This window comes from Magnolia sinica, chromosome 8 (genome assembly GCF_029962835.1).
Source record: "Magnolia sinica isolate HGM2019 chromosome 8, MsV1, whole genome shotgun sequence".
In the NCBI taxonomy this organism is placed as follows: Eukaryota; Viridiplantae; Streptophyta; class Magnoliopsida; order Magnoliales; family Magnoliaceae; genus Magnolia; species Magnolia sinica.
Window position 1 is genome coordinate 39,857,271 of NC_080580.1, and position 12,790 is coordinate 39,870,060.

A 12,790-nucleotide genomic window follows, 5' to 3' on the forward strand; every position below is an offset into this window, starting at 1 on the left:
AATAGAAAGGGAAGTACTATGCATGCATAAGAACTTCAAAATTAGAATAGACAAGGCAACAAGCAAATAAAGCTTATTTCAATAACATTAATAGCATCCCATGCACCTTCTTGCAAATAACTTCTTCGGCCATGCCCTGACTTTGAGCCATCTTCATCCCCAACAACCATCACAAATTAGTGCAATCATAAATTATTTCTTTTTTAAAACAGAAGGACATGCATTCTTTGTTGAAAAACTGACCTTTCTTTATTAGGAAGCAAGCCACAAAGTCTTCATTGTCTTTCCACATGTATACTGATGAAATCCCCCTTCATAATACCTACCAATGCAGTTGTGCAAAAGAATTGCTTTTACTTCTTCAGAAACAGAGAATAGTTTCTTTCATTTTCTGCATACTGGCATTACTTGCCAAATCATTAGATGAAGGTCATGGACAAAAATTAAGCCTACTGTAATAGATAAATAGTAAATCAAAGATCTAATCTCGAAACATTTTATTCTGAATAGAACAAAATAGAGAATGTGCACTAAAGAGTATCCAATAGCTGAAACATGATTTCTAAGAAAAGTACAATGCATTTTACGATTACCCTATAAAAGAAATCCACACATAAGCATTATTTGATAACTTTGCTTGCTTCTTCTTTTTAACTATTATTAGTTTGCCACTTACATATATAAATAAATGTCTCTGTTGTATAGCCTCTCCGTTTGAGCATTGGCCCTATTGAAATAGTAGTACCATAAATCAATGTTTTCATAAGTCCTCATAACTATATGAGAAGTAACACAAAATGATTTCTTTTAGCAATTCAAAAAATGTCTCAAGTAGGAGAAATAATTCAAAATATTAATTAAAATCCATCATTCACCCTGTTTTGATTGAGGCACTTACGTCCAAGTGAACCTTAAATTGTAATTTAAGGTGTGTTTGGTTGAACCAAATATCATGATATTTTTGTGCAACTAGATACCGTTAATAACTGATTCTCGTTGGTTATGGGAAGAGCTAATGAAGGGTATCTAGATCAGCTCAAGTTATAAACAAGCAAATTTTTTTAGATAATTTCATGACAGCATAGGGGAATTTTGGACACATTTCCAATTAAGAATTCGATAACCTTCTGAATGCATCATACACACACATACATGCATGCATAAAACATACATAGATACATATAAATACATACACAAATACATGTTTAAGAATAATATGAAAAAACCCAAATCGAAGAAAGGAAGAAAAGAGAAAGAAACAGACCAGAAAAAGAAGAACAATCTTATACCACTCAAGATTCATTGCAAGGATTCATCATTGTTGGCTTCTCCTGTTTTGATACGTTTCTTCCTCTTCTCGATCTTACTCATCATAGTATCTTGCACTTCTTTGATGATTTCCTTTCTCTTTATGTTTTCTTTCATGGGCAAAAACCTACAATGTGATAGTGCACGCAACATGAAATTCAAATGAATTATCATTTAGATCTCTAGTTTCGAAAGGAGTGACTAAATTGTATTAATGAGAAGCAGTGGTCAGACTATAGTTACGTGGAGCCTAGTTCCTTAATATGTATGCCAAGCAAGATAATTGCATTTCCACTTTATGGGACTGACAATTGTAATGCAATTTCTAGTGTATCCAAACACAGATTTCAACTAATGGTGGAATTAACAATTGGAATCCTACATAGTTAGATGTAGGTCCATAAGCATAATGGGTATTGAAAATTAATGCTCCTCGGCTAAATTTAGCCACCATTCCTCATTTTGTATCTTCAGGTTCTTTGCTCAAAATCGCAATCATATAAGATTGAAGTTGGATTTGAAAGGAATGCAATGAGGGGGAAATCAGTTTCCTTTTCCTAACTTTTCCTCTCATAATGAGGAAAACCATTCCACACTCCCCCATGCGAGAGATAGGTCTCACCGTTCAACTATTGACCTTTTCACATTTATACAAAAGACAACAATAATAACCAAACAATGGAATTAAGGTTGGTTGGATTTGGTTGGATTTTGCAGTTTTCCATTCCTTAAGGATTCTTTAGGGGTTTTCCATTTCCATATTTTAGATTCTGTTTATCCAAACACAAAATAGAAAAAATGTAGCAAAGGAAAAAATGAAATGAAAGAAAGAAAACAAGAGGAAATTCAGAACACAAACATAACCAGGTACGTATGCCATCTGAAGAGCCTAGATATATAACAACCTCAGATTGTTCAGTTTGGAGTTGAACATTCTAACTTCCTTCTTTATAGCTGCTGCCAAACCCTGTTCGTGGGATAATGTCTCCCATTAAAGTTTGAAGATCGTGCCACATCTGATTCACATGCTCTTCACAACCAACCTACTAATCCCATTTGTTGACCAAATCATAGCAACATATAGAGAATGATAGTAACATCCACCATAGCCAATAAGAAACAAAAATCAACTGACCAATGTACTAAATAAAAAAAATTCAACAAATTCACATAATTAATCGAATCCAAACTGACTAAATTCAAAGAGAAGAAATTTGTTCAAGGTGGTACACCCCAGGGCTACCGGCCTTCTCCTTGGCATTTTCACAAACATCTACTAGGCATTCTTATAAACACATTAAACACTACCAGAAAAATGGGCAAATGAAATATGTTCATACCAGAAAGCAATACACAAATGTCATATGGAGGAGTTCGGATCGTCAGCATTTTTTATTTTATTTTATTCAAAAACCCATCAAATTCTCAATGAAATCAGTAATACCAAAATCCCAGAAAACCCAAATAGGCCAGGAAACTAAATCCAAAATAGTAAGAGCGTTCGAAAGAACAAAGGGGATACCTGCAGCATGCCATTTGCCAATATCGAGTGCCTCCAGAGAGTGGAGTACAAGCCCATTTTCCATTCTCTGCAGAGGCAGCAGACCGTTGGAATCATCACCTTCGGAAGAGGATACTTCCGTCTTAAGTTTCTTAGGGTTTCCTGTATCGGAGTCTTTGGTTTCTGAGTCTGCTTGATCTGGTTCAGGTTCCTTTCTCTTCTTCTTGGAGGACGACATCTCCTCGATTTCATTGCCTAACTTTTGAGATTTGGCAATGGGATTTTCTAGGGTTTGAGAGAGAGAGAGAGAGAGAGAGGTTGGGAAACAGAGGGGCAGGCTCACGAGAGAGAGGGTTTGGGTTTTTGGGAGAGGGGCGGGCACGCGAGAGAGATTTGAGGGTTTGGGTTTTGGGAGGGGCGGGCACGGGATTGTGTTTAGGGAGGGGGGGACGGACGACACTTTTAAGTGCATAGTTTTAGGACTTATGGGGCCCACCATGATGTATGTTATTTATCTACTCCATTCATTCATTTTAAAAGATCATTTTAAGGGTTGATCTAAAAAATGAGTCAGATTGAAGTTGTAAGCGGACCACATAAAATATTAATGATAGAAATTTATTTTTTATTATTTCTTATGGTGTGGTCCACTTAGACCTTCAATCTACCTACTTTTTGGGCTCATCCAATGAAATTATATATCAAAATTTATGGACGTCTTAGATAAAACATATATATTCCAATGGGCCTTGTGGAGCCCCTTAAACACCATCAATCCCTACTAAGATCCTGGTGGACTATAGCTTTTAGCTACAGATTAAATCCGTAGTAAATTAGTTACCGTTTATATCCGTAGCTAAAATGTTCCAAAGTCCTTAGTGTTTGCTCGATTTTTTGGTAGTGTTTTATTATAAAAGAAGAATAAGATTCTATGAAAAACCAAAGAAAAAATACAAGATGGACCAACATAAAGATGGGAGGGGACACTTGATGAGAGCCTTTATATTTGAGGCCTCACCAATCACTCCAAAATCAACCCATGAGGATTATGGAAGCACATATTATTCCTCTCTCCCCATACGGCCCGAATGCTTGCTAATAAGCATAGCATTCTCCCATTCTTCCCCAGCTCATCCTTGTCATGCCCCAAACTCAGAAATCGGGCTTACAAAATTTTTGATTGCTGAATCCGACGCTAACAGCCTTTGTAGTACCCTATTCTCCACTCCCAGCGCCCATACGCCAGATTCCGATCCTGGGATCCTACAAGGAGGATTTTTCAATGAACATTTATCTCGTAAGAAGCATAACCACAAGTATACCCAAATCACAAAGGTAACATCATCATCACATATCCACTAATATAAACAGTTGAGTACAATATTGAAAGGAAAATACATATATCAAAATCAAAGCTCCAGAAGACAGCTGCACGCTCCAAGCTCAACGCTACTACAACATAACACCACCTGTACGCATCTATCGTGCATAAGCTTATAGAAAGCTTAGAGGGTGGTGAAAGTGTGTGCACAAGATAAGTGCCAAGTATTCAATGCAATATAATGCCATAATCATACAATATCGAAAATACAGGCAAGATCATAAATCATATGATATCAAAGTAAGCAGAAATATACTGGTAAGTCCATGAGTCATATAATATCAGAATATGCAATATAGATCAACTATGTAAATGAGGAGTCATAAAGAGCCAAATATCAGATGTCGAGGGTACAATGCAATATGCAGTGCGATTGAAATGACTAAGCTGGAGTGAAGTCGGGATGATAGTACGTAGTATCGTAGGCTATAAGGTCCATCACAAGGGACTTCTATCCAAACCAGTCTTATGCTAAATTTGGATAGCTAGACTTAATGTATTAAACCCTTGACCTCAGGTTAGTCACGCGCCCCAACCAAAATCCTTACCATTGTGAAGGTACATAATAATTAGTTGCATGTGGATAGTGAATGAATGAATGAATGAGTATGCAACTCCTGCTCAATAAATCCATGTATCAATACTTAACATCTCTGGGATCATCACCGAGGTTTATTACACTCCAAACCAGATTGTTACTCCAACGTGCACAACTAAGTGAGTGGAAGAGACATCACTATTCGCTTGGCTAGTAGTTAGCCAATACCTACCTGGCACGTCGATAGCGGACCCAGTTATGAACTGGTCAAACCCAGCCTAGTTTTGCCCACTATGAAACGGGCGGATAAGGCCACACCCCCTTCCAACCGACCACGACACAGTGGGAGACACGACCTACTAGTATTCGGCACTGGGGCGCTCATGTAATACACTCAGTCCAGATGTTGGAGCATCTCCTGGCCACAGAGGTTTAGGGATTTCACCCAGGGACATTTATGGTGCCCATATGCTATAATAGATTTTCGGTGTCCCATCTGGCCATCCATGATATACATGTGGAGGCTATAGCTCTGATGACGCTAGGGCGTATAGTAGTCATAGTCTTAATAATTGACCTCGATAATCGGCCTCAACAATCGGAATCGGAATCGACCTCAATAATCGACATCGACAATCAGAATCAGCCTCAATAATCGACCTCGACAATCAGAATCAGAATTTACCTCAACAATCAGAATCAGAATCGGCCTCGATAATTAGAATCGATATCGACAATTAAAATCGGCCTCGATAATCGGCCTCAACAATCGGAATCAGAATCGATGTCAACAATCGGCCTCGACAATCGAATCGGCCTTGACAATCGGAATCGACCTCATAGATGAGCAGCCGATGATGGACCAAGCAATATCAATAGGGCCCAATCATTTGGGTTAACCCACTAGAAAATGATGAGAATGGCCTTAACAAGGCCAAAGGGATGGTCACAATGTGGACATTTAACTAATATTGCTCCCAAGGAGTGGCCCACATAAAGCCAAACGTATAGTGGGCCCATGGCCTCACATAAAGGCCTAATATACATCGCAATGGGCCACTCATACACAACAAGTGGGTCCCATCACATGGGCTAAATACATAGACCTCATGTACATCACAATGGGCCGCAATACATGGGTCGGAATTGCATCTCATTGGGCCTTACCAAATGGGCTAGAAATACATCATAACGGGCCATATACACATGGGCTCAAATACATCATAATGGGCTGCATTACGTGGGCCTATATACACATCAAGTAGGCCGCATCACATGTGCTTAATACAATCAAGTGGTCCTTATACCTGGGCCTCATGTACATCAAAACAAGCCGTATCCGATGGGCCGCACCAATGCGCCTAATACAATCAAGTGGGCGGCATCAATGGGCCGCAACAATGGGCCTCATGTGAGAGAGTTTGGATTACATCTAAAATCATTTTAATAGTTGCAAGTATACCATGTGTATCATTGTACACAATCATTCTATGGGGCACATGGCACTCTAATGATGATCAACACTGTCCAAACATTGGACAGCACTATCCAAACACTATCCAAGTAAATATGCACTGTCCAAACATTGGACATGTAAATCAACACTGTCCAAACATTGTCCAGCACCATGTGTGGATGAAATAAATACATCATGGTGGTCCCACATGCTAGCAAAACAGGTGGACGGCTGATATATCTATATATATATATAGTGGTGAGGGTCCCACATATGTGGCCCACCAAGGATTTGGATTTGTATACACCACGTGGGCCTTATGGTGGATGGATGGTTAGTATATAACACATACTTCACCATCAGACCCACCATACCAGCCTATGGATGGTGGGGATATACAACATATATCAAGGTGGGTACCACATTGCTGGGTGATGTCAATACAGCAGCTATATGCTGCTGTAAACGCACACCAGTCAATCCCCTTTTCCAGGCAGGTGGGTCCCACGTGGGGCCCACCATATATACTTATGTGTATATATAATATATTATATTATTATTATTATTATGTTATTATTATATTTATTTTTTTATTTTTTTTACTTTTACACTGACCAGTGTCCAACTAATCACCGTCCAAAGATTGGACGGTGATGATTCAATACATAGGGGTGGGTCCCACCCGTCCAAGGTGTTGGATGGTATGGATTTAACACATACCACATGATAGGGCCCAGAGATGGATGGTTGGCGTGGATACAAAGTATAAGGTGGGCCCCACCAGCAAATGGATGAACGGTTGGGAGATAACTCATACCTCCTGATGGAGGTTTGCTAATGGCAATACAGCAGCTATATAGCTTTATAGGTACATAGGCCTTCAGCTACTACAAAGGTGGGTCCCACGTGCCACATGGATGGTTGGGATTAAACCCACACCTCATGATCTAACCCACACCTGCTGACATGGATCCAGTAGCAGGTATTACTATGTGGGATGTGCAGATGGACGTTGTGAATGCTGCACACATGCAGCGAATGGGGGCCACAAATGGACGGTTTGGATGTAACACATACATCATGTTGCTGTCGTATTACAACAGCTACATAGCTGGTGTGAGGTACTCCCGCCAGTCTACTTCCCACTGTCCATAGATTTGACGGTGAGGATACAACATGTCCATCATGGTAGGCCCCACACAGCCCATCCAAATGGACATCGTTGATATACAAAACAAACATTAAGGTGGGATTTCCACCATCTGGATGATGGATGGCGTGGATAACATCATGCATCAAGGTGGGCCACACATCAAGAGAGAGAGAGAGAGAGAAATGTGAGAAGGAGAGGGACCCCGCCACTATGGGCCCTCCCTATACAATGCATACATCAAGATGGGTCCCACCATAAGTGGGCCCTTAAATCAAAAAATCAAAACATAAAATCACCCACCTTTGATCTTCTCAGACTTCTCTCCATCTTTAGCTCCAAAGGAACATGGTTTAAGGGTTGAGATGAAACTTGGATGGTGGAGATGGGAGATAGGAAGTGAGCCACACAAAGTTCTCTCATGGAGCTTGGACGATTGCTTGGGAGAAAAAATGAGAGAGATGAGAGAGAGAGGTGATGTATAGAGAGAGAGGGATGGTGAGTGATGGATGGAGTGTGGGTGTACTTGACAAGGTATGGGTTAAAGAGAGAGTTGACTTTGGGGGAGGGGTGGTTGAACTTACTTGAGGCGATTGATGGGATATCTACTTGACATGATTGATGTGATTTCTCTTGGGTTTTGCAATTGCGTAGCGTTTTCCTTGAATTAAATGCGTGCCTACATCTCCTGGCCCATGTATCGCCTCGGTTCATGAGACGCGGCATCGGAACCACAGTGACGGCGTGATCGCTAGGGTACAAGTCTCAGGTCGGGTCACCAAAATTTGACCAAGAGGACTGCAGAAGCCTAAGGAATGGTACGGGCTAGAATACGGGTCTCACAACCTTTATGCCAAGATAGAAAGAGAAACTCAATGGGGCAGTGTAACACCCCATACTTTTCAATACTTGGGTGTTACCATGTAATCTAACTTAGTATAAATACGAACCTAACCTAGTATAAGCACAAATCCAATCATTGAATGTTCACACGTACTAGCCCAAATCTAACCGTTGGGAGTAATATTCACACTAACACAAGTCTACATCATCAACTAACCTTATTTTTAGGATTCTAACCATCTTGATAGACTAATCGCTTTAATAGACAGATCTAACCGACCATCAAAACCATCCAATATGGATCATGAAAGTCCCTAGTCTTAGATCATCTTAAAGATTTGGGGCCCGAATCGTCAGATTCACCCTTTATCATATTCACATTACTCAATTTGGAAACCCATCAATTAACCACTACACTCAAGCCATCTTTTCATTCAATCTCTTAGTAATTTTCATCTAGACTAGAAGGAGATTTTAGAGCATTGATGATTAGTTTAGGTACTAGTCTGATTGTTAAATCGACATAGATTGTGATTGAAGGCCAAAGATCGAGTTGTAGGGCCCACTTGAGTGTTAGATCAACCTCATTCTTGGACTCATGGCCTTACATGGACCAATGGATCGAATGATCGGTGTGGATCAAATTTGAAACCCATTTGACCATCAGAATGACATAAATCAACATTTAATGATCGTAACACCCTCAATATGGCCCACCCAAGTTGTGAAATGGCCTCATCTGTCGTCTAGAGTTATAATGGGACCCTACAAAGTGAATGGACGGAACAAATTTCACATCAGGTTTATGTGGACCCCATCTAGAGCCGCATGTGCAGCCAATGGGGTGAACACCCACGGTATACTGAACCCAAGTTCGGGTCAAACTAGGTTTAACACGATACATCCTGCCCAAAGAGGAAATTCCCCTCTCCTCTTTTATTTTCATTGTGCTTGGACGATTGGACAACATCTGTTTGAGATGTATGTGGCCCATCATGATTATCCCCTTGGATGATCAAAACTGTCCATCTAGTAGAGGGTCCACATGTTACCAAAACCTGATAAGTTTCGCACGATGTAGCACATGTACATGCACACGATTCTTGATGCAAATAAGACTTACACGCACAATGCTTTTGAAAAATAGAAATTTTGAACCATTGCTGCTAGATTGGCAATCCGCATGCATCCTTCATCCTCTATCTCGACTATTCATTCCGAAGCAATCCCAACACTTCAACTTAGGGCTCTCTTCCGTATCCAAACCAAAACAATGGCCAATTTTGGAAGTGGTTTCAAATGAGTAAAATATTGACCATTTGGGTTCAATCCAATGACTTTAGGGAGAGCCAGGGTTCATTATAAGCACATTAGAATCGAGCAGCAGGTGCACCTCCTCCATTTTCTTGCAACTGCACTAGAAAAAAATGGTCGTTTCTCTCAAAAGTTGAACCAACCACTCTAAACTCCTTTAAGATTTAATGAAGCTTGTTTATAAGCTTTCTAAGGTCCATATAGACCATCTGCAAGAAGCAGATTGGAGGAGGAAGCATCAGTTTTGAGGGCGCCATTAATGGCCACCTCCTTCTTCCCCGTTTGTGCTGCACCAAGGCATCTCGAGTCGAGGTGAGTTCTGGTTAGGTTGGAGCTACAGCTGGCCAGGGTTGAAAGAAAGAAAGAAAGGAGAGAGGAAGATGGAGAGATGAAGAGAGAAAGGGAGAGGGTGAGTGAAATTGTTGCACTCACTATCGAGTCGAGAGAACTCGACTCGCTGAGGCATGAGTCAGATCAAGATTTAGTCCAGCGACCTTGCTGGATGGGTCTGAGAAAAGGAGAAGAAGGAAAGTGAAATTAGAAAGAAGAGAGGGAGTAGGTGAGCTCCATTCCAACTCTGCTGATCGCTGCCACATTGCACCAGCTCACACAATTTGCTGGTGCGACCGCTCAAGTTGTTGGGATAGTCGGGGCCATGGACAGTCCAATTCAGACGGGTTTTGGCTGTGTCTAGGCTCTGTAAAAGGCAAGGAAAAGAGTAAGGGAGAGAAGAGAAGTAGGAAAGGGAAGAGAGGATCAATAAAGGGAAGGTAGTGCGTGCGACGGTTGTTTGTTGTAATTGCACGACTCGAGCAAGTTGTGATGAAGTTGTGTATGTTCTGGTGGGTATTCAGTTGTACTGTCATGAAGAAAAGAAGAAGAAGAAGAGATGTGTGAGGGATGTTTCCCTTTTTGTGTAGTTGCTGAGTCGACTCGATTCACATGACTTGAGTTGAGGCACAGTCCAAGTTGGGCCTGTTTGTTCGAGTGTTGTTGCTAGATTTTTAGCACATGGAAAACAAGTAGAAGAAGAAGAAGATGAAGAAAGAGGGAGAGAAGAAGAAGAGGAATTAAAGAGAGAAAGTAAGGTGATCAGTTAAGTGAAGCACAGTAAACTCGGGTGCCAAACTGAGTTGATTCAACTCAAAGCAACTAGGTACATCTTTTTCCTCCCACCTTGTATTAAAGTCCAAATTAGAATTTTAATCGATTAGTTATTACATAATCCCAATTAAGATGTATCCTAACATCATACTTTCGATTTCATTATGTTCGAGCTGGGAGCGGGTCGAGTGGAATCTATCTCTGAAAGTTCCTAAGGGCGTGTGTGCCTCCTGACAACAATTATAGATTGTTCGAAACATAAGGTGATGATTTCTTCCCCTTGATCTTTCCACTTTCCTATTGGTTTAAGTGATAGTTCTTGTCTTAATTTCAGTTGATAATTATTATCTTTATTTGATTATTACTTGTGCTAGTTGTTAGATTGACTTCTAACTTATATGCTCGACATTTATCTTGTATAAGCATATATATATGTTGCACTTGTATAGCTTCTCATGCTTGTGGATTGCTTATGGAACTTAAACTAGTACATCTATTAGTGGGAAACCCCACTTATAAATGTACATCCAAACTTAGGACGTAACTTGATTAATTGTGACGATAATGGGCTCCCCACCTAGTGGCCATTTTACCTAAGTTTGTTGTAGACTTACCATCTTGCAGATTTTTGTGCCCTCTGTGGCTTAATATGATCTTTATCCTTCAATTTGTGGCTTTGATATGATATGTGCCCTTTGCGGCTTTGATATGATACTTGCCCTTTGTGGCTTTGAGTTGATATTTGCCCCATGTGGCATTGATATGATATTTGCCCATGTGGCTTCCATTTGATATTTGCCCTAAGTGGTTTGATGGATTGTTCTTATATATCTATGCGATGCTAAGATCCACTTGTTCTGTTATGATTGGCCATTAGTCGAGGAGGTTACCATTAAACATCCTAATGTCAGAGTCTCATGAACCGAGGATGGTGGTATGGGACCTATGCCCAAGCTATCGGCCTACCTAGGTGAAGAGGCCCCCCGTAGTGACCTTTGAGCTTTCTTAAATTGGCTAGTTGTAATTGGAATAATAACACTTGGGCTAATCATGCATTTATAGCATACTGCCGATGACAGGTGGCTAATTCTGGATGCTGTAGCATGTGCCCTTAGGCCTTAGTATGGTATCGTTTCACTAACTCCCAGACCATTAATTATCGACCCATATACGTGATGTACGCATGTGATGTGCTTCACTGGTGACTGGTCATATGCATGGGTGACGAGCCTAAGTCCGACTGGATGAGCATCCCCAAGTCAATGTGCATTCACGTATCCATGCATTTAAACAAGATTGCATGATGTATTGTTTTGGATGCCTTATTTCTTTAAATTATGCTTGACTAATGTGGCGTTGTGTAATCTTGAGGAAAATTTACACTGAGCTAGCCACTCATTCATTGAATATATAATTATAAAGGTAGTACAGGTGGTTTGAATAATATCTATGTCCAGATTGATGAAGAGCAGGTGACAATTATTAAGGATGCATCGCTGTATCTGCCAAGAGAAGCTGTGCAATCTTGCGGCTTAAGTTTATATGCATTTTTTATTTCTCATGTGTTAAATTGTGAAATTCTTGTATTTGTTAGCATAGAGACATTGGTTTATATAAGTCATTTGGGCAACCGCTCATATATTCTGAATGTAAATAAAAATTTTCCTTTATGTTTGACTTGTCTATCTTCTATTAAACTGCTAGATCTAAGAAAAGAAAATAAATATATATATATATATATATATATATATATATATATATATATATATATATATATACACGTGGAATTTGGTTACTTTTAAAGGTTAACACTCAGGTTTTTGGAAAATGAGTCATATACTCGGGTTTCGAAAACTCGGGGAGTTACAGTTGGTATCAGAGCGAAGTATGAGATAACCAGGCCTTTGAGAAATGAACTTATATAAAACCTTTATATCTCAAGTATAAGACAACATTATGACTTTTTTTACCCATCACATTTGAGATTAGGTGAGTTCATCATTATCTCAGTTAAATGGATCTTAAATCATACTTTGTATATCTACATATGTTGGCCTTTTCTTTTCTTCTTCTTCTTCTTATTTTTTCTCCTTTTTTTCACCTGTGCAATAGTTTAATGCCTCAAGTTTTTGTTTAATATTGCTTGAAGAACCCCTTTTCATGTTTCATGTGCAATTTCAATGTACGAAGACTTC

At 39.8% G+C, this 12,790-nt stretch overlaps 1 long non-coding RNA gene across 1 annotated transcript; it reads right to left on the minus strand.

The window, feature by feature from the left end:
• Positions 1–306: 306 nt before the first annotated feature.
• Positions 307–2,352, minus strand: LOC131253979 (uncharacterized). The gene is made up of 4 exons (XR_009175399.1): positions 2,214–2,352; positions 1,290–1,435; positions 677–776; positions 307–322 (listed from the first exon to the last, which is right to left on the minus strand). It is a non-coding gene; the product is annotated as an uncharacterized LOC131253979 (long non-coding RNA).
• Positions 2,353–12,790: the final 10,438 nt, after the last annotated feature.